The sequence below is a fragment of the Oncorhynchus tshawytscha genome, linkage group LG07 (assembly GCF_018296145.1).
Source record: "Oncorhynchus tshawytscha isolate Ot180627B linkage group LG07, Otsh_v2.0, whole genome shotgun sequence".
In the NCBI taxonomy this organism is placed as follows: domain Eukaryota; kingdom Metazoa; phylum Chordata; class Actinopteri; order Salmoniformes; family Salmonidae; genus Oncorhynchus; species Oncorhynchus tshawytscha.
In genome coordinates, this window is record NC_056435.1 from 23948344 (window position 1) to 23975186 (window position 26843).

General features: G+C 42.9%; 1 protein-coding gene across 2 annotated transcripts in view; it reads right to left on the reverse strand.

The window, feature by feature from the left end:
- The window catches only part of cpne5b (copine Vb), a 189470-nt gene that overhangs the window by 103853 nt on the left and 58774 nt on the right, over positions 1–26843 (reverse strand). The window lies entirely within an intron of this gene.

Consider the following 26843-nt stretch of genomic DNA (forward strand, 5'->3'; position numbering starts at 1 on the left):
AACTGAACTATTTGAGTGATGTTTATTGTTCCATTTTTGCAAATCTTATAATAAAGTTGTTGTTAGAAGAATCTACAGTCGCTCTCTTCAGAAAGTATTCATACCCCTTGACTTATTCCACATGTTGTGTTACAGCCTATTTTTTTCTCACCCATCTACACCCAATACCCCATAATGATGATGTGAAAACATGTTTTTTGACATTTTTGCTAATTTATTGAAAATTAAATACAGAAATATCTCATTTACATAAGTATTCATACCCCTGAGTCAATACATGTTAGAATATACATGTTAGAATAACCTTTGGCAGCGATTACAGCTGTGAGTCTTTCTGGGTAAGTCTTGAGCTTTGCGAACCTGGATTGTACAACATTTGTCCATTACTCTTTTCAAAATTCTGGAGACACATTTCAGTTCAATGCATTCAGTTGTACACCTGATTAGGTATCCCCCATTCCCTTTCAAGCTCCAATTGGTTGTTGATTATTGCCAGACAACCATTTTCAAGCAGATTTAAGTTAAACTGTAACTTGGCCACTCAGGAACGTTCTCTATCTTCTTGGTAAGCAACTCCAATGTACATTTGGCTTTGTGTTTTAGGTTATTATCCTGTTGAAAGGTTACAAGGATACCCATAACATGATGCAGACACCACTATGCTTGAAAATATTGAGAGTGGTACTCAGTAATGTGTTCTATTGGAATTTCCCCAAACATAACACTTTGTATTCAGAAAAAATAATTAATTGCTTTGCCATTTTTTTTGCACTATTACTTTAGTGCCTTGTTACAAATAGGATGCATGTTTTTGAATATTTTAATTCTGTACAGGCTTCCTACTTTCACTCTGTAAATTAGGTTAGTATTGTGGAGTAACTACAATGTTGTTGATCCATCCTTAGTTTTCTCCTATCACAGCCATTAGACTCCTTAGTCAACATTGGCCTCATGGTGAAATCCCAGAGCGGTTTCCTTCCTCTCCGGCAACTAAGTTAGGAAGGAAGCCTGTGTCTTTGTAGTGACTTGGTGTATTGATACACCATTCAAAAAAATCTCAGTTGAATCTATTTAAAATTCAGGCTATAACACAACAAAATGTGGAAAAAGTCAAGGGGTGTGAATACTTCCTGAAGGTACATTGAACAACACAGCAGCTTTTCGGCATGTTTAGTTATTTCTGTATAACAAAACATTGACAACAAAGTTGCTTCTTTTAAAATTGAGGGTCAATAGGAAAGAATGTTGGTTTACCCCAATTTGTGGGTGTGGTCAAGGGGAATTCCTTATTATTAAGTCAATACTGACTGGGACTATAGCAAGCCATGCATGCCCAGGTGCATATTTTGGAAATAAAAACAAGAGGGGTTGAAATGTAATGCCCTAAAGATGTTATAACAACCAAAGCAAAGAAGCAATTCAAAGTTAACTACCCTGCGGGACAACCCAGCGACCCCTTTGAGGTACTTCAGCGGACCTGAAGAGAGGAGAGTGAGATGCAACCTGCTCTTCTTCACCCCACAACCTACAGGTGGCACTCTGTTATCACTGCTCCCCTACCCTATACCAGGAAGGGTGGCATCTGCAAAGGCAGGCAGATCACTGTGGAGGGAGAACAGGAAGAACTGAAGCTAACATTCATAACAATGGAGCAACAATGGTCCAGGGTCTTGAGAGCAGCCTGGAGGAGTTCAACACTAAAAGTGGCCAGAGAGCGCTTTCAACAGGAGGAGCCAGAGGTGATCCCTAGCCGTGAAGATGTGTCAACATCAGAAACAACCACATGGTATCCCTCCCCACTTCCTCATTCCCGCCGCTTCCCCCAAAGTTGACGCTCTGAAAGAGCAGCCTGGCTGAACAGGGAGACTACACCATCTCCAGCAACCAGACCAGACCTGACCCATAGACGTGCAACCAGCGAATCGCACAGATACGATAGATGTGCTGTGCTGTAAGGCAGGTTGAAGAGGCAAACCAGGATCTGTGTAATGGAGCTAAACCTCACGAAGGAGAAAGTCATCAGGCTATGTAAAGTGTTCTTGTGCATGTCTCGTGTGACTGTCTGGGAGTTGCCAAATACATTTTTTTATTTAGTACATTTGCAAATAGTACATTTGCATCATACTATAGAAGTGAAAATACTTTTTTTTTTAAATATTTTTTGTTGTTGCTTTTTTATCGGGTTTTAAATGGTCATAGTTTGAAGAGACAGCTGGAAGAGATGAGGACCATCCTGCTCTCCACCCTGAAGACAGACATCCACACACACACACACACACACACACACACACACACACACACACACACACACACACACACACACACACACACACACACACACACACACACACACACACACACACACACACACACACACACACCACCACTACTGGAACACAGACCCACAACCTCTCCAAAACCTCCACACACACACCACTCCTGACACTGGCAATCATACTAACATCACACATACCACTGACATGCATTCAACACCCTGCATTGACAGCCACAAAACCAACATCCCCACCACTAACAAACACACATTCCCGTGGTGAGCATCACTCCAGACAACACCCAGCCAGAGCAGCAGACAGAGGACAACATTGTCATCCTGCCCTTGGATTCCTGGCAGAGCAGAGACTGAGAGTGCCGACCCACATAAATTTCCACACAGTGACGGATGAGCTCTGCACAGGCAGGGTGGATGTAGTCAAGGTGCAGACCCAGGTGGCTATAACAACCACACAGGCCTTACCGCACAGCCAAGATCATCGTCTCCACTCTTCAGCCCAGAACAGATGTACATCAGGGAGTCATCCACGGGATAAATGCGGAGGTGTCTCGTAACTGTGCTCTGACATTTGTCATAACCAACTCTATGACCACGTCCACGTCACCAGAGAAGCCTTTGTAAAGGTTCTGAAGGACACAGCTTGGACATCAGGTCAAACAACCACACTCACATTAGAAGACCAACCAACCACCAATAACCTCAAAGGGACTCTAAGCCAAGGCAACACAACACCCATACCTGAACAACACAAGCAGCCTGAGGAAAGGATGAGCAAACCCCAGCCATCTACCCAGAGGGACAGATATGCTACAGTATCATCCAGGGGAGCACCCACAGGTCCCATCCAACAGAACTACAACAGAGCTCCAGAACAGTCAGCTGAGCGAATCCCAGGAGCTCACCCGGAGAGCTATGCTGAGATAGCATGCTGGCCTGCAAACCCTGCAGCATCTGAACTTAATCAAATAAGAAGACACCTCCTGAACATCATCTGCAGTCGATTGATTCATTCATTTGGTTTTATTCATTGTAATTGTTATTATTTACTCATGACAAGTCCAGATAGAATAACAGATAATAAAGGCTTTAAACATTATACATGTACACATTTGAAGCCTGCTACCCAAAATAGACATGCTCAGAGCATGGGTAGAACATTATAAGCCTCACATATTAACAATTTTAGAGACTGAGTTAAAAATCCAGTGTTACATATTAAATAGAATTTATATGTGCACTCGAGGTGGGGGAGTAGCAACCTATGTCCTCAATATATTACTGGCAATGAAGATTTCACCTAAAATTGTCCCTTTAGATTTTGAAGGTTTATTTGTTAAAATAACTCTACATGAGGCCTCCCGAGTGGGTCAGTGGTCTAAGGCACTACATCGCAGTGTTGTGGCATCACTACAGCCTGGGATTGAACTCAGGCTGTGTCACAACCGACCGGGAGTCCCATAGGGCGCAGCACAATTGGTCCAGCGTCGTCCGGGTTAGGGGAGGGTTTGGCCGGGGAGGGCTTTACTTGGTTTATCACGCTCTAGCGACTCCTTGTGGCACCTGCAGGCTGACTTCGGTCGTCAGTTGAACAGTGTTTCCTCTGACACATTGGTGTAGCTGGCTTCTGGGTTAAGCGGGCGGGTGTTAAGAAGCGCGGGTTGGCAGGTCATGTTTTGGAGGACGCATGACTTGACCTTCGCCTCTCCCGAGCCCGTTTGGAGTTGCCCTCCCTGGCCCACCCACGGCTGTGCCCCTTCCCAGTCATGTGAAATCCATAAATTGGAGCCTAATTTATTTATTTCAATTGACTGATTTCCTTATATGAACTGTAACTCAGTAAAATTGTTGAAATTGTTGCATGTTTTGGTTATATTTTTGTTCAGTATATTTTACTCAATTAATTAAAGAACCAACGAGAGTCAATCCAAAAACTCACAATGGAATTTACTGGATTGGCTCTTGGTGATTATAAATTCAGGTGTTCTTCCAGACTGTTTCAGTGATCATTCCATCATCTACTGTGTTTGGAAAATTAACTAACGCACCACCCAAATTGATTATTTTAAGGCAAATATTGATTACTTCATTGATGACTTGATATCCATAAACTGTTAAAAGATTCCAACTAATCCCAGCAGCCCAAAATGCATGGGATTACTTTCTCACTGAATTCACAAAGGTATGTGATAAACATGCACCTTGGAGAACAGTGAAGGTTAAGGGTTGTCATCGGCCCTGGCTTAGCTCTGACTTAATATATCTGTTCAGAGAAAGGGATAAAGCGTGGGCTAAGTACCAGAGAACCAAAGATCAGACTGATTGGGAGTCCTATTGAAAATTAAGAAACGCCAGTAAAACTCAAACTAGGAATGCAAAAGCCTCCTTCTATATGGATAGTCTTACAGAGAATTAAACAAATCCACAGCTGTTCTGTATTTCCAGCAGTTCTGGAAATACAAAAATTTGTTTCTGGTGTCCTTTGACAGCTCTTTGGTCTTGGCCATAGTGGAGTTTGAAGTGTGACTGTTTGAGGTTGTGGACAGTTGTCTTTTATACTAATAACAAGTTCAAACAGGTGCCATTAATACTGGTAACGAGTGGACGACAGGGGAGCCTCTTAAAGAAGTTACAGGTCTGTGAGAGCCAGAAATCTTGCTTGTTTGTAGGTGACCAAATACTTATTTTCCACCATAATTTGCAAATAAATTCATTAAAAATCCTACAATGTGATTTTCTGGATTTTTTTTCTCATTTTGTCTGTCATAGTTTAAATGTACATATGATGAAAATTACAGGCCTCTGTCATCTTTTTAAGTGGGAGAACTTGTACAATTGGTGGCTGACTTTTTTGCACCATTGTATATTACATGTACTTTGTTTCATTAGGTGCATTAGTAGTTGTAGCAGTAGTTCTTATGAGTTGCAGCAGTAGTTGTAGCAGTAGTTTTTATTAGTTGTATTAGTAGTTGTAGCAGCAGTATTTATTAGTTGTATTAGTAGTTGTAGTAGTAGTTTTTATTTGTTGTAGGCATATTAGTAGTTGCTGTTGTAAGCATATTAGTAAACGCTGTTAATGTAGGTTTTTTATTTGTATTATTATTTCATTGTTATTATTATTAGACAGTGGTTGCCATATTATTCTTGTCACTAAGTATAGTTTTCTTTTTTATTATTGAAAACTATATAGTGCATCTCAAGATATTTCATTCTGAAAATGACTAAGCAAAAAAAGCACAGGGGGGTGTGGTATATGGCCAATATACCACGGCTAAGGGCTGTTCTTACTGTATGCCCGACACAATGCAGAGTGCCTGGATACAGCATTTAGTCGTGGTATATTGTCCATATACCACAAACCCAATATGCCCTTATTGCTATTTTAAACTGGTTACCAACATAATTAGAAGTAAAAAATAAATGTTTTGTCATACCGGAGGTATACGGTCTGATATACCACAACCATATTTGACCAGCTCCCTGACCAAAATGGCTGGCATGTATCCCATCATAATAAGTCCATTCTTGTATACTAATTCTTAATTTTATGGAGCAAACCCTATCCATCCCGCCATCTTTGAAAGCATGGCTGACATATTGTTGTCCTACACTTGGGTCACTGAAGTGCAACAAGCTCTGCTACTGGAGGGGATTGGCTGTCCAATAGTATCTCCCCATACTATTCCTACAGGAGAATCAACATGTCCACAATGTACAGAGCATGCAGTATCGAAGAGCACTCACTGCTGTTCGAGCATCCTATGTTTCCAACTTAATTGAGGAGAATAAGAACAATTCAAAATTTACTTTTGATACTGTCGCAAAGCTAACTAAACAGCAGCATTCCCCAAGAGAGTATGCTGATAAATTTATGAACTTCTTTAACGAAAAGATAATTATTATTAGAAAGCAAATTACGAACTCCTCTTTAAATCTGTGTATTTCTCCAAAGCTCAGTTGTCCTGAGTCTGCACAACACTGCCAGGACCTAGAATTAAGGGAGACGCTCAAGTTGTTTAATACTATATCTCTTGACACAAAATAGTCATGGCCTCTAAACCTTCAAGCTGCATACTGGACCCTATTCCAACTAAAAGACTGAAAGAGCTGCTTCCTGTGTTTGGCCCTCCTATATTGAACATAATAAATGGCTCCCTATCCAGAGGATGTGTACCAAACTCACTAAAAGTGACAGTAATAAAGCCTCTCTTGAAAAAGCCAAACCTTGACCCAGAAAATATTTAAAAAATCGGCCTATATCGAATCTCCCATTCCTCTCAAAAAATTGTTTAAAAGCTTTTGTGCAGCAACTCACTGCCTTCCTGAAGACAAGCGATGTATACAAAACGCTTCAGTCTGGTTTTAGACCCCATCATAGCACTGAGACTGCACTCGTGAAGGTGGTAAATGACCTTTTAATGGCGTGAGACCAAGGCTCTGCATCCGTCCTCGTGCTCCTAGACCTTAGTGCTGCTTTTGACAACATCGATTACCACATTCTTTTGGAGAGATTGGAAACCCAAATTGGTCTACACGGACAAGTTCTGGCCTGGTTTAGCTCTTATCTGTCTGAAAGATATCAGTTTGTCTGTGGATGGTTTGTCCTCTGACAAATCAACTGTACATTTCGGTGTTCCTCAAGGTTTCATTTAGGACCACTATTGTTTTCACTATATATTTTACCTCTTGGTGATGTAATTGGGAAACATAATGTTAACTTTCACTGCTATGCGGACGATACACAGCTGTACATTTCGATGAAACATGGTGAAACCCCATAATTGCCCTCCCTGGAAACGTGTTTCAGACAAAAGGAAGTGGATGGCGGCAATTGGAAGGACCTCGGCGATACTCTGGACCCTGATATCTCTTTTGACGAACATATCAAGACTGTTTCAAAGATAGCTTTTTTCCCATCTACGTAACATTGCAAAAATCTGAAACTTTGTCAAAAAATTTGGCAGAAAGATTAATCCATGCTTTTGTCACTTCTAGATTAGACTACTTCAATGCTCTACTTTCCGGTTACCTGGATAAAGCACAAAATAAACTTCAGTTAGTGCTAAACACAGCTACTAGAATCTTGTCTAGAACCCAAAAATGTGATCATATTACCCCAGTGCTAGCCTCTACACTGGCTTCCTGTTAAGGCTAGGGCTGATTTCAAGGTTTTACTGCTAATCTACAGGGCATTACATGGGTTTGCTCCTACCCATCTTTACGATTTCGTCCTGACGTACATACCTACATGTACGCTACGGTCACAAGACGCAGGCCTTCTTATTGTCCCTAGAATTTCTAAGCAAACAGTTGGAGGAATTTTTATGGAATGGTCTGCCTATCCATGTGAGAGACGCAGACTCTGTCTCAACCTTTAAGTCTTTATTGAAGACTCATCTCTTCAGTAGGTCCTATGATTGAGTGTAGTCTGGCCCAGGGATGTGAAGGTGAACGGAAAGGCACTGGAGCGACGAACCGCCCTTGCCATCTCTGCCTGGCCAGGTCCCCTCTCTCCACTGGGATTTTCTGAATCTAACCCTATTACGGGGGCTGAGTCACTGGCTTACTGGTGCTCTTCCATGCCGTCCCTAGCAGGGATGCATCACTTGAGTGGGTTGAGTCACGGACATGATCTTCCTGTCCGGGTTTCCACTTTGGGTTTGTGCCGTGGAGGAGATCTTCATGGGTTATAATCGGCCTTGTCTCAGGGTAAGTTGGTGGTTTGAAGATATCCCTCTGGTGGTGTGGGGGCTGTGCTTTAGCAAAGTGGGTGGGGTTAAATCCTGCATGGTTGGCCCTGTCCGGGGGTATCGTCAGATGGGGCCACAGTGTTTCCCGACCCCTCCTGTCTCAGCCTCCAGTATTTTGGCTGCAATAGTTTGTGTCGGGGGGCTAGGATCAGTCTTTTATATCTGGAGTATTTCTCATGTCTTATCCACTGTTCTGTATGAATTTAAGTATGCTCCCTCTAATTCTCTCTCTATTTTCCATCTTCTCTGGGAGGACCTGGGCCCTAGGACCATGCCTCAGGACTACCTGGCCTGATGACTCCTTGCTGTTCCCAGTCCACATGGTCGTGCTGCTGCTTCAGTTTCCACTGTTCTGCCTGCGGCTATGGAACCCTGACCTGTTCACCGGACGTGCTACATTGTCCCGGACCTGCTGTTTTCAACTAAGTCTCTCTACCGCACCTGCTGTCTCGAACTCTGAATGATCGGCTATGAAAAGCCAACTGACATTTACTCCTGAGTTGCTGACCTGTTGCACCCTCTACAACCACTGGGATTATTATTGTCTGACCCTGCTGGTCACCGATGAACATTTGAACATCTTGTCCATGTACTGTTATAATCTCCACCCGGCACAGCCAGAAGAGGACTGGCCACCCCTCAGAGCCTGGTTCCTCTCTAGGTTTCTTCCTCGGTTCCTGCCTTTGTAGGGAGTTTTTCCTCGCCACCATGCTGCTACATCTGCATTGCTTGCTGTTTGGGGTTTTAGGCTGGGTTTCTGTATAGCACTTTGTGACATCGGGCGATATAAAAAGGGCTTTATAAATACATTTGATTGATTGATTGAGTGGGATTAGCTGTAAAAACGAAACATTATGTACTGTGTAGGCACGCGATATACAATGATACTGTACAGTAGGTGGAAAGACTGTCTTAGACTGCTGAGCTAAAGCCGAAGGTATTAGTCCGAGGAGCTAACACACATTTCATCATCACGTGACTATAGTTCACCGACCGAACCATCTCTGTTTCTCTTTCACCACTGACTCTGTGCGACCTGTCACTGAGACCCAGCAGGAAGTCTCCATGCTCTGTTCTAGTCATACAGTTCTATTAATGTTCCCGAGAACATTCCTTTCATTCTGCTACACTGTATCACTAATCCCTACTGATAGAACACATAACCTGTAAAGGCCACGCTCACTCTAACCCATTGTTACGCACCCCAACTATTCTCCTCCTCACCCTCTCCTCCCCCTTATCTCTTGGTCTCCTCTCCATCTCTTGCCTTGGCACCGCTCTCCTCTCTTCTCATTCTCATTCTCTATCCTATATCTCGTTCTCCTCTCCACCCTCGCCCTGGTATCCCTCCTCTCCCTTTCCTCTCTGCCTTCTCCTCCTCTCCATAGATAATACAAACTAATTCCTATGAGGCTTAGGCCATAATGCTTTGTACGCCATTTTGTTATGATAGCAACAACAATTCCACAACATTCCACAACGCCTACCGTGCTCAGAGAACTGCAATGCAATCTGAATCCACAAACACTGCTCTTACGTAAATCAACCCATTTTAGGACCACATTACCATACTAAAACAAGCCGCACCTGGGTTGTTTCTGAACCCTTCAGGTCATGCTAATATACAATTCATGCTACAATGTAGTAACGGCTGATAGATGGCTTTAAGCTGGGGTGGCAGGTAGCCTAGTGGTTAGAGCATAGGACTAGTAACCAAAAGGTAAAAAATAAAAAAGATTAAAAATAAAAATAAAAACATATCGGCTAGGAGTACACACAGCTCATTCCTCACTTACAAAAGCATGCACTTTCATGCAATTTGAGAACATACACAAGTACCTGCTTGCTAAATGGGCTAATCTCAAGCACCACTTCTTAATGAGGTAATTTGATCATTTGCAGCTCCTTTCCTTTCCTCTTGATGGAGTGTGTGTGTGTGTCTGTGTGTGTGTATGTGTGTGTGTGTGTGTGTGTGTGTGTGTGTGTGTGTGTGTGTGTGTGTGTGTGTGTGTGTGTGTGTGTGTGTGTGTGTGTGTGTGTCTGTGTGTGTGTGTGTGTCTGTGTGTGCTCGAGACATCCAGAAACTACTTGTGTGGCTCTACACCGGTTCCTTGACTCCCCTGCAAGGCATAGGCAGCCTAATTCAAATTACCTAGCAACTAAACAACCAAATTAAACCTGTGCTTGAGGCCCACTAACAACCAACAACCCAACATCACAGTAAATATTCTTTACCAGGAAGTGCAGGGCTATAGAAAAGAACACCGGAGTCATTCTGGAGGAAAATAACAAAGACACTATTCAATCAAACACCAAAACCAGGCGGAACTGGAGATACGGTGAAAACATCCGTCTTGTTTCAGTGCACGTTTGGAATCTCTAACCTGGCTTCTACCGTTACAATGGGAAACTAGATGATCCTATATGTAGAGAGGAGATACCCATGAGGTTTGGAATGATTGCCAACAACAAAAGGTTTAGATACGAAATAAACTCCCCAAAAATCAACCGTGTATGAATTATATAATTCTTTAATTTTTGACTTCCAACAATCCCAACAACAGGTGTTTGACTGAATAGGTTCCAAACTGTGTCCACTCCACCACCCCCTCCTCCAGGACTGGCCACCCGGCCTTGGTCTATCTGTTTGAACTATATGGTTGTGTCCCAAATGGCAACCTATTCCCTACACAGAGCACTACGTTTGACCAGGCTATGGTTCTCCATATAGTTCTGAATCCCTGGATATCAGCCAATAACGTACTACAGTGCCTTCGGAAAGTATTCATACCCCTTGACTTATTACACATTGTGTTGTGTTACAGCCTAAATTTCAAATGGTTTAAATTGCTCTTTTTTCTCACCCATCTATACACAATACCCCATAATGACAAAGTGAAACCATGTTTTTAGAATAAAAAAATATATAAAATAAATATGAAATACAGTAATATTTAATTTACATAAGTATTCACACCACTGAGTCAATACTTTGTAGAAGCACCTAGAGCTGTGAGTCTTTCCATACCTGGATTGTGCAACATTTGCCCATTATTCTATTCAACATTATTCAAGCTCTGTCAAATGGTTGTCGATCATTGCTAGGCAACCATTTTCAGGTCTTGCCATAGATTTTCAAGTAGATTTAAGTCAAAACTGTAACGCGGCCACTCAAGGAACATTCACCGTCTTCTTGGTAAGCAACTCCAGAAGAGTTGGCCTTGTGTTTTAGTGTATTGTCCTGCTAAAATGACCCAGTATCTGGTGGAAAGCAGAATAAACCAGGTTTTCCTCTAGGATTTTGCCTGTGCTTAGCTCCATTCTGTTTCTCGTTTATCCTGAAAAACTCCCCAGTCCTTAAATTTGACAAACATACCCATAACATGATGCAGACACCACTTCGCTTGAAGATATGGAGAGTGGTACTCAGTAGTGTGTTGTATTGGATTTGCCCCAAACATAACACTTTGTTTTCAGGACAAAAATAATTGCTTTGCCACATTTTTTTTTGCTGTATAACTTTATGCCTTGTTGCAGACAGGATGCAAGTTTTGGAAAAAATGTATTCTGACAAGCTTCGTTCTTTTCACTCTGTCAACTTGGTCAGTATTGTGCTATAACCACAATGTTGTTGATCCATACTCAGTTTTCCCCTATCACGGCCAATAAACTCTAACTGTTTTAAAGTCAACATTGGCCTCATGGTATTATTATTATTATTATTTATTTATTATTTTATTTATTAGGATTATTTCCTCTCCGGCAACTAAGTTAGGAAGGACGCCTGTATCTTTCTAGTGACTGGTGTATTGATGGTGTATTGATACACCATCCAAAATGAAATTAATAACTTCCCCATGCTCAAAGGGATATTCAATTTCTGCTTATTATTTAAATAATTTACCCATCTCCCAATATGTGCCCTTCCTTTGCGAGGCATTGGAAAACCTCCCTGGTCTTTGTGGTTGAATCGGTGTTTGAAATTCACTGCTTGACTGAGGGACCTTACAGATAATTGTATGTGTGGGGTACAGAGATGACTTAGTCATTAAAAAATCATGTTAAACACTATTATTGCATACAGAGTGAGTCCATGCAACGTATCATGTGACTTGTTAAGCACAACGTCTCAATTTAATCATTTTTAAATGCAGGCTGTAACACAACTGAATGTGGAAATAGTCAAGGGGTTTGAATACTTTCTGTTCTTCCTCACAACACAAGGAAAATATTGTATTCCTGTAAACTTCCAAATAGAGGCTTTGATTGTATACCGCTCAATTGAAGCTGTAGCTGGGTCAATGGTGCCCAGGTGTGCAGTGGGCATGTCACTAATAACTAAAGAATGCAATGTATTTAAGATATGACACATTAAAATTAATCAAGTCTCCTGAGTACTTGGGGCAGCTGAATCTCATCATGCATTCATTACTACTCCGTATTAATTACCAGTGAGTCTCTGTCCTCTCTCCAGACAATGACACAAGGAGAGGGTCTTGACGATAGATGTGGAACAGGAATAAATCAAGGCATAAAACTTCCTTCCCAGCAGAACTGTTTTGTTTACTCCTTCTCACAAATTTGCTTGAGCAGGAAAAAAATACCTCACACACTTGTCTGTCCAATGGCTTCCCTACTATACTGCCTTCCACCCTTCTTATTCTTCTGTTCTCAAAAAGCCTTTCCTCGGTTCCATCCCTCTCGCTCTTTCGCACTCTATCACCTCGGTATTTGATAAAGATTAACACAATGGCCGCTTCCTAACCGAATGAAATACATACCGGTAGTTATATCAAAGTTAAATGCCGAAAATATGATATCCGCAATGTCACAAAGCAGAAAACAAACAACCAAAACATCAATAGCCACTACAATGTCAAAAATGATTTTGAGTTAGTACCATTTCTTTGATTTTGCGGAACCGCGACTATGGTGTATCGACATTAGCTAGCTATCTATCTATCTATCTATCTATCTATCTATCTATCTAACATTACCATGCTAGCAACGCTAGTCAACATAGGCCCCTACAAGGTAATCTGCTTGCATTAGCTCGCTAGTATTAGCTACCTACCTAGCCAGCCTAGCAAATTTAATCCAATGGAAACCGATGCAACCCTGCTGGCTAATGGCTAGCTAGATTACCAATGGTGACGATGAGGTCCTTATGTGATTCAAGGCATCAATAAGCGCCATCGTGCAGAAACAGCTAAGAAAATACTGGTTTGTGAGCTAGCTAAGTTAGCTAGCAAGGTGGCTATGACAGTTACCAGTGTGCATGATGGCAGTTACCACAAATGCATGATGGCACATATTATCAAAGTCAAGAAGGCAAGCAGAACAGACTGTCTCTCTGGGACTGGACTGATTGTCACTAGTTGTCACACCTGCTTAGTCCAAGATGGCATAGCAGTCAGACGTCCTTTGTCCTCGTCTTGTCGTGACCCGTGTACATATATACAGTATTTACATCTTTCTTCGCATTCTTTTATATATTTTCTTTTCCAAAAACTCAACTTCAAAACATTCTCCTGCAACCCGCCTCACCAATTTAAAAATGTATATATTATTCACCTCAAATCTGAAATCCACAATAGAAGCTAGCCAGAAGCTAGCCAGAAGCTAGCGTTAGTATCCAGCTAACCACGGTTGATGGTCATCAGCTATCTTTTAGCTCGAAAAGCTTTCGCCAGTTTTGTACAACGTGACCCAGACCAGAACATACCGGACCTATTTTTCTCTCCATATCCCCGGATTTCAACCGAAAGCTCTGGACATTTACACCTGGATGTCGCAGCTAGCTAGCTGCTATCTGAGTGACTATTGGCTTATGTCGATCCTGGAGCAAACATCAATTATTCCGGAGCAAGCAAGCTGAAGAGTTCCATCAGCCACTCCTGGGCTACAATCACCTATCCGGATTAGTTTTACTGCCGATGCGGAGCCCCACCGGGCCTTCACGAATGGACTACCGACGTTATCTGCCCGAGGCAGTTATCCAACTGGCACCTCCGTCGCGACGTTACCTGAACGCCCATCTGCGGCCCGCTAATCGTTAGCTGTCTTATCAGCTGCTATCTGAATAGGTCTATCGGACAATTTTTCTTGGGTCACTATAACTATATCTGTTTTGCCAATTGGATTGATCCCCTCTACCACACGGAACCCCACTAATCTACCGACGGAACTGCACAAGGTGGCTAAAAACAGACTTCCATCCTATGCTAGCTTGCTACCGATGGCCCGGCTAGCTGTCTGAATCGCCGTTACCCCAACCAACTTCACTACTAATTGGACCCTAATTGGATCACTCGAGTAAGCATGCCTCTCCTTAATGTAAATATGTCTTGTCCATTGCTGTTCTGGTTAGTGTTTATTGGCTTATTTCACTGTAGAGCCTCTAGCCCTGCTCATTATACCTTATGCAACCTTTCAGTTCCATGACCCACACATGCGATGACATCACCTGGTTTCAATGATGTTTCTAGTGACAATATCTCTCTCATCATCACTCAATACCTAGGTTTACCTCCACTGTATTCACATCCTACCATATATTTGTCTGTACATTATACCTTGAAGCTATTTTATCGCCCCCAGAAACCTCCTTTAACTCTCTGTTCCGGACGTTCTAGATGACCAATTCTCATAGCTTTTAGCCGTACCCTTATCCTACTCCTCCTCTGTTTCTCTGGTGATGTAGAGGTGAATCCAGGCCCTGCAGTACCTAGCTCCACTCCTATTCCCCAGGCACTCCCTTTTGATGACTTCTGTTTCATGCATGTTAACATTAGAAGCCTCCTCCCTAAGTTTGTTTTATTCACTGCTTTAGCACACTTTGCCAACCTGGATGTTCTAGCCGTGTCTGAATCCTGGCTCAGAAAGACCACCAAAAATTCTGAAATCTTCATCCCTAACTACAACATTTTCAGACAAGCTAGGATGGCCAAAGGGGGCGGTGTTGCAATCTACTGCAGAGATAGCCTGCAGGGTTCTGTCCTACTATCCAGGTCTGTACCCAAACAATTTGAACTTCTACTTTTAAAAATCCACCTCTCTAAAAACAAGTCTCATACCGTTGCCGCCTGCTATAGACCACCCTCTGCCCCCAGCTGTGCTCTGGACACCATATGTGAGCTGATTGCCCCCCATCTATCTTCAGAGCTCGTGCTGCTAGGCGACTAAAACTGGAACATGCTTAACAACCCAGCCATCCTACAATCTAAGCTTGATGCCCTCAATCTCACACAAATTATCAATGAACCTACCAGGCACCACCCCAAAGCCGTAAACACGGGCACCCTCATAGATATCATCCTAACCAACTTGCCCTCTAAATAAACCTCTGCTGTTTTCAACCAAGATCTCAGCGATCACTGCCTCATTGCCTGCATCCGTAATGGGTCAGCGGTCATCACTGTCAAACGCTCCCTGAAACACTTCAGTGAGCAGGCCTTTCTAATCAACCTGGCCGGGGTATCCTGGAAGGATATTGATCTTATCCCGTCAGTAGAGAATGCCTGGTTATTTTTTTTAAATGCCTTCCTCACCATCTTAAATAAGCATGCCCCATTCAAGAAATTTAGAACCAGGAACAGATATAGCCCTTGGTTCTCTCCAGACCTGACTGCCCTTAACCAACACCTATGGTGTTCTGCATTAGCATCGAACAGCCCCCGTGATATGCAACTTTTCAGGGAAGCTAGAAACCAATATACATAGGCAGTTAGAAAAGCCAAGGCTAGCTTTTTCAAGCAGAAATTTGCTTCCTGCAACACAAACTTTATAAGAATAAGAACACCTCCCCCAGCTGCCCACTACACTGAGGATAGGAAACATTGTCACCACCAATAAATCCACTATAATTGAGAATTTCAATAAGCATTTTTCTTCGGCTGGCCATGCTTTCCACCTGGCTACCCCTACCCCGGTCAACAGCACTGCACCCCCCACAGCAACTTGCCCAAGACTTCCCCATTTCTCCTTCTCCCAAATCCAGTCAGCTGATGTTCTGAAAGAGCTGCAAAACCCTTACAAATCAGCCGGGCTGGACAATCTGGACCCTTTCTTTCTAAAATTATCTGCCGAAACTGTTGCAACCCCTATTACTAGCCTGTTCAACCTCTCTTTCATGTTGTCTGAGATTCCCAAAGATTGGAAAGCAGCTGCGGTCATCCCCCTCTTCAAAGAGGGGGACACTCTTGACCCAAACTGCTACAGACCTATATCTATCCTACCCTGCCTTTCTAAGGTCTTCGAAAGCCAAGTCAACAAACAGATTACTGGCCATTTCGAATCCCACCATACCTTCTCCGCTATGCAATCTGGTTTCAGACCTGGTCATGGGTGCACCTTAGCCACGCTCAAGGTCCTAAATGATATCTTAACCGCCATCAATAAAAAACAATACTGTGCAGCCGTATTCATTGATCTGGAAAGGCTTTCGACTCTGTCAATCACCACATCCTCATCGGCAGACTCGATAGCCTAGGTTTCTCAAATGATTGCCTCGCCTGGTTCACCAACTACTTCTTTGATAGAGTTCAGTGTGTCAAATCGGAGGGCCTCTTGTCCGGGCCTCTGGCAGTCTCTATGGGGGTGCCACAGGGTTCAATTCTTTGGCCTGACTCTCTTCTCTGTATACATCAATGATGTCGCTCTTGCTGCTGGTGAGTCTCTGATCCACCTCTACGCAGACGACACCATTCTGTGTACTTTTGGCCCTTCTTTGGACACTGTGTTAACAACCCTCCAGACGTGCTTCAATGCCATACAATTCTCCTTCCGTGGCCTCCAATTGCTCTTAAATACAAGTAAAACTAAATGCATGCTCTTCAACCGATCGCTGCCTGAACCTGCTCGCCCGTCCAACATCACTACTCTGGACGGTTCTGACTTAGAATATATGGACAACTACAAATACCTAGGTGTCTGGTTAGACTGTAAACTCTCCTTCCAGACTCACATCAAACATCTCCAATCCAAAGTTAAATCTAGAATTGGCTTCCTATTTCTCAACAAAGCATCCTTCACTCATGCTGCCAAACTTACCCTTGTAAGACTGACCATCCTACTGATCCTCGACTTCGGCGATGTCATTTACAAAATAGCCTCCAATACCCTACTCAATAAATTGGATGCAGTCTATCACAGTGCCATCCGTTTTGTCACCAAAGCCCCATTTACTACCCACCACTGCGACCTGTACGCTCTCGTTGGCTGGCCATCGCTTCATACTCGTCGCCAAACCCACTGGCTCCCTGCTAGGTAAGTCCCCCCTTATCTCAGCTCGCTGGTCACCATAGCAGCACCCACCTGTAGTACGCGCTCCAGCAGGTATATCTCTCTGGTCACCTCCAAAACCAATTCTTCCTTTGGCCGCCTCTCCTTCCAGTTCTCTGCTGCCAATGACTGGAACGAACTACAAAAATCTCTAAAACTGGGTACACTTATCTCCCTCACTAGCTTTAAGCACCAGCTGTCAGAGAAGCTCACAGATTACTGCACCTGTACTTAACCCATCTATAATTTAGCCCAAACAACTACCTCTCCCCCTACTGTATTTATTTATTTATTTTGCTCCTTTGCACCCCATTATTTCTATCTCTACCTTGCACATTCTTCCACTGCAAATCTACCATTCCAGTGTTTTACTTGCTATATTTTATTTACTTCGCCACCATGGCCTTTGTTTTTGCCTTTACCTCCCTTATGTCATCTCATTGGCTCACATTGTATGTAGACTTATTTTTCTACTGTATTATTGACTGTATGTTTGTTTTACTCCATGCGTAACTCTGTGTCGTTGTATGTGTCAAACTGCTTTGCTTCATCTTGGCCAGGTCGCAATTGTAAATGAGAACTTGTTCTCAACTTGCCTACCTGGTTAAATAAAGGTGAAATAAAAAAATAAAAAAATAAAAAGTTACCACAAAGTCAAAATTGGCTACGGCTATAGAGGGCTTGCAGGTGCATCACAAATCACCTAGCAACCATACCAGGCGCAATGTTGGAAGACCAGAATCAGTCTGTTGGATGTCTCCAAAAGTCCCCATTGCCGGCTGTGTTCCGCAACCACCGGAAACTTTGGAAAGATTGCCCATTATTTATTTTTTGTAAGGACGCATAAAACCGAGACAGTTGAAGAACGTATATCCAAGTAAATAAATATATTTAGAAAATGATCAAAAGCAAGCTATTATTAGCCAGCTTGCTAAAGACACTTAGTGTGTAGGCTAACTCAAATGAGCTGCTAAAGTAATGTTCGCTACCTAGCTAAGCGAATTGAATATCACTGGCTTGCTAACTTCATATTACCTAGTCAGCTAGCTATCTTGACGTATTTAATGTTGTAACTAAATGCATTTGGAGCTAGGTAGTTAGCTAGCTAACAACCAAGGAATAGGGTGAAAGGATTAGCTAGCAGTTCCAGCTGTCAGAGAAGGGTGAGTAGGCTGCCCTGGATAGAGCAGGTACCTTTTAGGGAGGACATTGTGGAAATATTCTCCTGTTCCAGTCCCTAGAGAGAAAAACTGCGGACATATATAGCAACATAATATTCAGTGCTGTCTATTTTTTGTATAATGCAGCCTGTTTCTTTGTTGATGTTTTCTGTCCTCAGATAGAGCCGTGAAACCCTATCTGCAGATGAAGAGGTCCAAATGAATGTTCCAAGAGAATACGGGTACATCCTTGTATACCATGGATTATATGTGTACCTTTATTGGCAAATTTTGTGAGCAAAAAAACACATTTTAAAAGTCACACAGAATGTATAAACCTATTACAACTGGAGCAGACCAACCCTGCTGGGTGTGCAGGCTTCTGTTCCAGCCCAGCACTAACACATCTGATTCAATATATCAAACCTAATTAGTTAGCAATCAAGTGTGCTATTGCTGGGCTGGAACGGAAGTCTGCTCACCCAGTAGATCAGTGATCAGTCGAGTGAGGTTGGCCACCTCTGGTTTTGACTTTTTTTCGTTGTTCACCTGAAATGATGCTTTAGTGGTAATAGCCTACTTGTTACTAAAATGTCTAACCTTGACATACGAGTCAGCTTACATGTACGCTTTGGAATTATATGAAATAGAGTTGGTTCTTTGAAGTTGAGTGTTTAAACTTGTTTTAATTGTTAACTTAATTATATTTCAAGACGAACTAGTGTCGATGTTGATTAATCACAGATCACAATCCTGCAGCAGAGGGGAAGGGAATCTGTCTCTAATATGTCTGTGTTTCTGTGTTATATTCTCAAATGAACATTACCTTTTTGTTCAGGCATAAGCAATTCTTTCAGTATATCATCCATGTGAACCCATTTTCTAACTGATAATGGCATGCAACGCCAGTGCCGCCATAGGTCTATAGCAGTTGTTCCCAACACCAGTCCTTGCGTACCTCCAAAAGCACAAACACACCCGATTCAACTCATTGACGGCCTGACGATTAGTTGACAAGTTGAATCAGGTGTGTTTGTCCGGGTCTACAATAGAACTGTACTGTTGGGAGTACTCGGGGACCGGAGTTGGGAACCACTGACCTACAGTATGATGGCAATTGCCTTATGGGCATTTGCAATGCACCCCTTGCAATGCACCCCTTGATTGTGCATCTGAAGTAGAGAATAGCTTAATGCACACGTTGTTTACACTTTTCAGCTATGTGTCCTCTTATTTCAAAACGATACCAGTGGACAATGTATGAGGCTGATCATTATACTAGATGTTGCACATGCCCTGTGCTGACATGAAATTGTTTATTGCAAATCCAACCCTTGTAATCTAGGCGGTGAAATGTCTGGAAGCAGGAGATAATGGGATCCTTAGCTTAAAACATACAACTACCACCATGTTCAATGCCAGATACTTTTCTACCAGAAGGTCTGTGTGGTACTTGGAGGTGCCAGTGAGATAATGAAGATGATTTGCCTAAGACTACCACAACAATTACATTGTCTTTGCTGAATGTGTTTAAATTGTAAAGGAAAGGCAATAGTTGGGCTGTAAGAAATACTTTTTATTCAATAGGGCTAAGCAAAGCAGAGATTACCTTTTCATTTTACCCATGTTTACAATATCAACAATTGTCTTTTACACGTTCAAAATTACATTATATATATATATTCATACACTTTAAGGGGGGCACTTTGTCATGACGACAAGGTGAAGGTGCTCTCTACTTGAATGGCACAACAGTATCATTCAGATTGTCCAAAGCACAGCATATGACAACCCTCTCGTATAACTGGGATGTCTCCTTTCATATCTGTAAAATGACACAGTAGAAGTAGAAACGGATGCTGCTGCAGCATTGCTCATCTTCAAAGTCAACTTTTTTTTTTTTAACTAGGCAACTCAAGACATAGGTGTCTTGATAGAGGTCAGCTGGTGAACCTACAGGACATAAGCAAATGAGAAGCACACTTGATGTTAGAACTTCAGCATCACCTACACCATCAGGACACTTACGTGTTTGGTTGTGCTTAATTCATTCATATGTTTTAGTGTCATATAAAGATTAAATCCATTGTTGTGCAACCGATCGTCAACATATCAGGTTGTCCTATCCCATTGAGGCCTTTGTCCCATGCTGTAATATCCATACATTTCCCCCTCCTCTTATAAACAAAGTTATCAAATTATCATTGTGTTATCACACAAATATATGATAACCACTGGAGTATGTTTGGACAATAATGTCCTCCAGGCTATATGGATGTCATATTGTACAATTTGCATCTCCCCTTTTCATGATCATGGCTAGAAGGGATCCAGCTTTTGTCAAATGAACGTAATACTTGACATTTCATAGCAGATTAGGAGGATTTACGCAGGAGGTTATGAGAATTAGGTTAAATATAACCTTTTATGTGTATTTGACAAAAGCTGGATCCCTTTTAGCCAGGACCCCTTTTCGGTCAAGATTTCATGGTTGCGTTCAAGACAAAGTCATTGTTAATGATCTGTTGTCAATGTCAGTAGAGTAGGCCTAGACTACCATCATATTAAAAAATATTCTGCCGATGTCTCTTCTCCAGTCACATAACGTGCAAGTTAGTAGAATTGCATGAAATGTTTATCAAAAGGCAACATTTTTCCCGTGCAAGGGAAAGAAACATCTCTGATACAGCCTGTAAACGTATGCCACTACACGCTTATTAATAGCCACAATTATCACTATCCAATCTACTCATCACATTAGGAATAGTAGCCTTACATTAGTCTGCAAATGCGATGTTAGAGGCATGCAATCTTTTGTTATAAAAGATCATTTAAAAAAAATTGCTTCCCCAAAATTTAACTCAAGCGACAACATGCTGATAGCTAGACAACAAGCTATTGAGCTAGCTAATTTTGGCTAACTTAGTGTTGATGTCAACACTTGGTTAGTATAACAGCGAACCTAAACTCAAAATCAATCAGACTTGATTTACCAGTGATGAAATTATCATAGCAAACCATGTATTGACAACTGTCCGGGTTCAGGTTTTGACGGACAAAAAGGTTTCTTCACTTTTCTGACAGTTCTTGAGTTTTTATCTCATTGGTGTCACCAATCGTGTTTCATGATTGCGGGGAATCTGTAAACCTTTTTTTCCCCCGTTGTCTTTCCTGCCTGGTTAGAGCAGCCGAATACTCTACAGAAAATGACCGTGGTGATGAATCAACTAGCTTCAGGCACTGTTATCATGCAGTTTGGGGTAGCCACTCAGCTGTTGTCAGAATAATTGATGCGGTGGCCTTCCAAAATGGCCTCCAGGAGGCATTCTACTTCAACTTCAAGCCCTCTATATCGTAAAAAATCATTAAATCTAAAATGAGCTTTTTGGTCTTAATTTAAGATTAAGGTTAGGCATAAGGTTAGCACTGCGGTTAGAGTTAGGGTTAGGTTTAAAATCAGATTTTAAGAAGATACATTTTAGAAATAAGCAGTTTATCCATAATTATGACTTTGTGGCTGTGGTAACTAGTGACAACTGACTGGAGTACCCATCTTAGCTAGCTAGCAGAGGCGGTACACAGATGCATATCTCAAACAATTATATTTGGGTCTAGTCAATGACAACACGTGTTACAAAGTAAATACCTGGTCAAATATATCTCATTGCATTACATGCTAGTGCATAACATCTATAGTTGTGTTTTTTTGCATAGGAAAGAGGAGTCACCCATCAAGCTTGGACACACATTTATGTAGCCTAGCGGTTAAAAACGTTGGGCCAGTAACTGAAAGGTCGCTGGTTCGAATCCACGAGGCAAATAGGGCTGCAGTCCAAACTCAAAGTAGACACCCATCGGCCCTCAGCCCTTGAATGACATTTTACAACGTCACATCGGAGTGATTCTTAAATGAGAGTTTATGATCGGAGAGGCAACGGCCTTGGTGGAAATCTTGAAGTTGACCTTAAAAACAACCAAACTAAATCAATTAATGTACCTAGAAAGCTAACGTAGCTGGCTAACGTAAACTCACCCCATTCTGTACAAATGTGCGCAACCGCAAAATTCAAACAAGTCTACAAAGAAAACTAATGGGACTGTAGTGACTGTGTTGACTTCAAAATCGGGGGTGTGAACTAGGTTCCTATTCAAGCGTTGATCGACATGGTAATGACTCTATAGTATTGGAGAAAAGTTTTAAAAAACTGACCCTCCGTTACATCTTGACGTGTCATGTCGTAATGTACGCATAACGCAACTATTTCTGTCTTACAATCTCTCTCCACCAGGTGTAGCACTTCTACCATCCTTTAAAAACAAGAAATGGACAGTAACGTGGGAAAGGGGTTCATGAAATCTCATTAAAATCCTTAAGAGTCAGCCTCCCGGGTGGCGCAGTGATCTCTCTCCTATCCTGGGCTCGAACCCAGAATCTCTGGTGGCACAGTGCTAGCTGTGCCACCAGAGATTCTGGGTTCGAGCCCAGGCTCCGCTGAGCCTGCCGCGACCGGGAGGCCCATGGGGCGACGCACAATTGGCCCAGCGCCGTCCGGGTTAGGGAGGGCTTGGCCGGCAGGGATATCCTTGTCTCATCGTGCACTAGTGACTACTATGGCGGGCCAGGCACAGCGCACAAGACTCTCATGAACACGATTGTCATGACTTCCACCAAAGTCAGTTCCTCTCCTTGTTTGGGCTGCGTTCGGCGGTCGATGTCACCCGCTTTCTAGCCATCGCCGATCCACCCTTAATTTTTCCATTTGTCTTGTCTTGTTTTCCTACACACCTGGTTTCAATTTGCCAGCAGCATACCCCCATGCATACCACTGCTGGCTTGCTTTTGAAGCTAAGCAGGGTTGGTCCTGGTCAGTTCCTGGATGGGAGACCAGATGCTACTGGAAGTGGTGTTGGAGGGCCAGTAGGAGGCACTCTTTCCTCTGGTCTAAAACAAAAAAAATTTGTGATAGGGGACACTGCCCTGTGTAGGGTGCTGTCTTTTGGGTGTCCTGACTCTCTGAGGTCATTAAAGATCCCATTGCACTTATCGTAAGAGTAGGGGTGTTAACCCCGGTGTCCTGGCTAAATTCCCAATCTGGCCCTCAAACCATCACGGTCAACTAATAATCCCCAGTTTACAATTGGCTCATTCATCCCCCTCCTCTCCCCTGTAACTATTCCCCAGGTTGTTGCTGCAAATGAGAACGTGTTCTCAGTCAACTTACCTGGTAAAATAACGGATAAATAAAAATTCCCTCAGTATTAGATGTGTATATAACCCTCTGTTCCCCCCATGTCTGTGTGTGGAATTGTTTGTTGTATGTGCTTGCTAGACTGGTTTGCGCTGGGTTATGTCAAACCACCTTCTGTTTAGTGCCATGTTTTTGTTCGCTGAAATAAAAGGCTCCTTTGGCTACCGAACTTCTGCTCTCCTGCGCCTGACTCCCTTACAGCCAGTTACGCATACCTAACAACAATGGTGTTCTTTGTTTTGCTCTATGACCCCCAGAAGTGTCCCGTGACTAGTCTGAAGGTAACCCATAGAGATGAATGGAAGTCTGGAGGTAGTTTTGTGCCAACAAAAATAAGGGGTTAAATATGTGTCCAAAAAACTCAAATATACACTGTATTTCCTGAGCCTTCAAAACCTGATTCCTTATGATTTATTTTTTTACTGCCTTTTTATGCCATTTATGAATGTGTTATTCAATGGGTTTCTATGGGTATAGTACTAGAGGCCAAATTCAATATATATATTTTTATACCTAAAGGGGTCCTAAAATTCAAAATCAAATAGCTAAATGATCCATGGTATGACCATCTTAAAACAATTCCATACTGTACATTAGCTTAAGCCAATGGCTTGGATTTTTAGAGGTTTCATTTCAAAGCCTCCTTCAGATTCTTATTAGACATGCAATGTCTGTTTTAATAAAGCAGCTGTATACTTGGAGTAGGGGGAGGGGGGAGATGTAGTGTTGTACTTGAATCATGAAGTGAGCAAACAAACTCCCACGATTGCCACTTTGACTCTCGTCACACATTCTTCTCCCCATCTCCTCAACTAACCCCCTCAAATCACACTCTTCATGCACTCCCACTCGTCCCCACTTTCACTCATGTCACATTCTTATCCCCTCTTTCAGTTCTGTCATATAGGCCCCAACCTAAGCTCTTGTGGACTGATCTACATTAACATAACTGGTTCATCTCAGCCTATGTCGCCCTTAAGTCTCTACAGTTTTTGTTGGTGACGGAGACACGGATTACCCCAGAGAACACTGCTACTCCTGCTGTTCTATCGTCACTTGATTAGTCCAAGAGCATCTGGTCATCGCGGTGGTGGCACAGGGCTACTCATTTCTCCTGTAGAGATTTGATCTTTTCCCCCTCTCTCACATCCTCATTTGAATGTTGTCACTGTCACTTGTCCACTCAAGCTTTACATTGATGCCATCTATCGCTCAGCGGCTGGAGCGTTTCTCAATGAGCTTGACAAGCTAATTTCCCGAAGATGGCTTACCACTCATCGTACTGGGTGACATAAAACTACATCTCACTACAACCCCCCCTTCGTGTCTTTGATCAATACTTTGTTTATTTTTCTCTCCCTCCCTCCCTCTCTCCTCCAACCCTACCCACTCAGCCGCTATCCAGATGGTCATGCACCATCGCAATCTTTGCTCTCTCTCTCTCTCCTATCCTATCATCTCTTCCTTCTGTCTCCTGATTCTGCCTCTATGACCCTACTCTCCTCCCTTTCCACATCCTATGACTCTCACTGTCCCCTTTCCTCCTGGCTGGTTCAGCCATCCCCTCCTGCTCTGTGGTTTAGTGACTCACTCCGAGCTTACAGAATAGGGCTGCGGGCAGCTGAGAGGTCATGGCGGACAACTAAACTTACGTAGAACCTTCTATCACTTTAAATTTCAAGCTTCTGCCTCTAATCCTCCCTCCTTAATCCTCAACCTCCTCCCCCTCCCTTCTCCCTCTCCATGGGCAACTTTGTTAATCACTTTGAAAAGAAGAGACTTCTTTTGCCCCCTCTCTCTCCATATGCAATCTGGCAACTTGTGATATCCAATCGCCCAAGAACATGCCCGCTCGATCCCCATCCCCTTCTCCAGACCATCTCTGGAGACCTTCTCCCATTCCTCATCAACTCATCCCTGACCACTGGCTTCATCCACTCTGACTTTAAGATGGCCAAAGTCGCTCCCCTCCTCAAGAAAGGAAGACTCGACCCCTTTGACGTCAACTACTACAGACCAGTATCTTCTTTCTTTTCTTCCCAATACACTTGAGCGTACTATCTATTGCTAACTCTCCCGTTATCTCTCTCAGAATGATCTTCTTGACCCTAACCAGGGGCTGGGCGTCTCAGGCTCTGCACACTCTTGGATTGCATCCTACCTGGGAGGTCACCTACCAGGTGACGTGGAGACATCTCAGCTTGGATATCGGCACACCTCCTTAAGTTCAACATTGACAAGACAGAGCTGCTCGCCCTGCCGGAGGAGACCTGCCCGCTCCAAGACCTCTCCATCATGGTTGACAACTCCACTGTGTCCCCCTTGTAGGTGTAAAGAACCTTGGCGTGACCCTGCACGTTCCTCAAACAGGAACCAGCGCAGGTCCTAATCCAGACATTTGTCTTCTCCCATCTGGACTACAGTATTTCAACCCTGTTGGCTGGGCTCCCTGCTTGTGCCATCAAACCCCGGCAACTTATCCAGAATGCTACAGCCCACCTGGTGTTCAACCTTCCCAAGTCACCCCACTCCTCAGCAAACTCCACTGGCTTCCAGTTGAAGCTCGCATCCACTACAAGACCATGGTGTTTGCCTACGGAGCAGCAAAAGGAACTGCCCTTCCCTACCTTCAGGCTATGCTCAAACCACACCCCAACCCGAGCACTCTGTTCTGCCACATCTGATCTCTTGGCCATTCCACCTCTTCGGGGGGTCAGCTACCGCTCAGCCCAGTCAATGCTCTTCTCTGTCTTGGCACCCCTAAGGTGGAAGCAGGACAGCAGAGTCCCTGCCCATCGTCCGAAAACGTCTGAAACCCTACCTCTTCAAAGAGTATCTTAAATTAATCCCAAGGTGCTATTACTACTAATTGTTGTAATTCTGGTTCAGCGCCTCGCCCCCTTTCTCTAATGACAATAATTTGTCGGAACGAGTACAATTTGATTTATTTGTGTTTCTTTCTCTCTCCTTCTACTTCCCTCTCTGTTTATTTTAAGTAATCTTCTTTTCTCATTATTTTTCATTTGTATGTCTTTCTGTCCCTTTTCTGACAACATAGTCTCATTAGAATATGTAAAAAAAAAGGGGAAAAAAAGACTCTACAGGAGTAAAA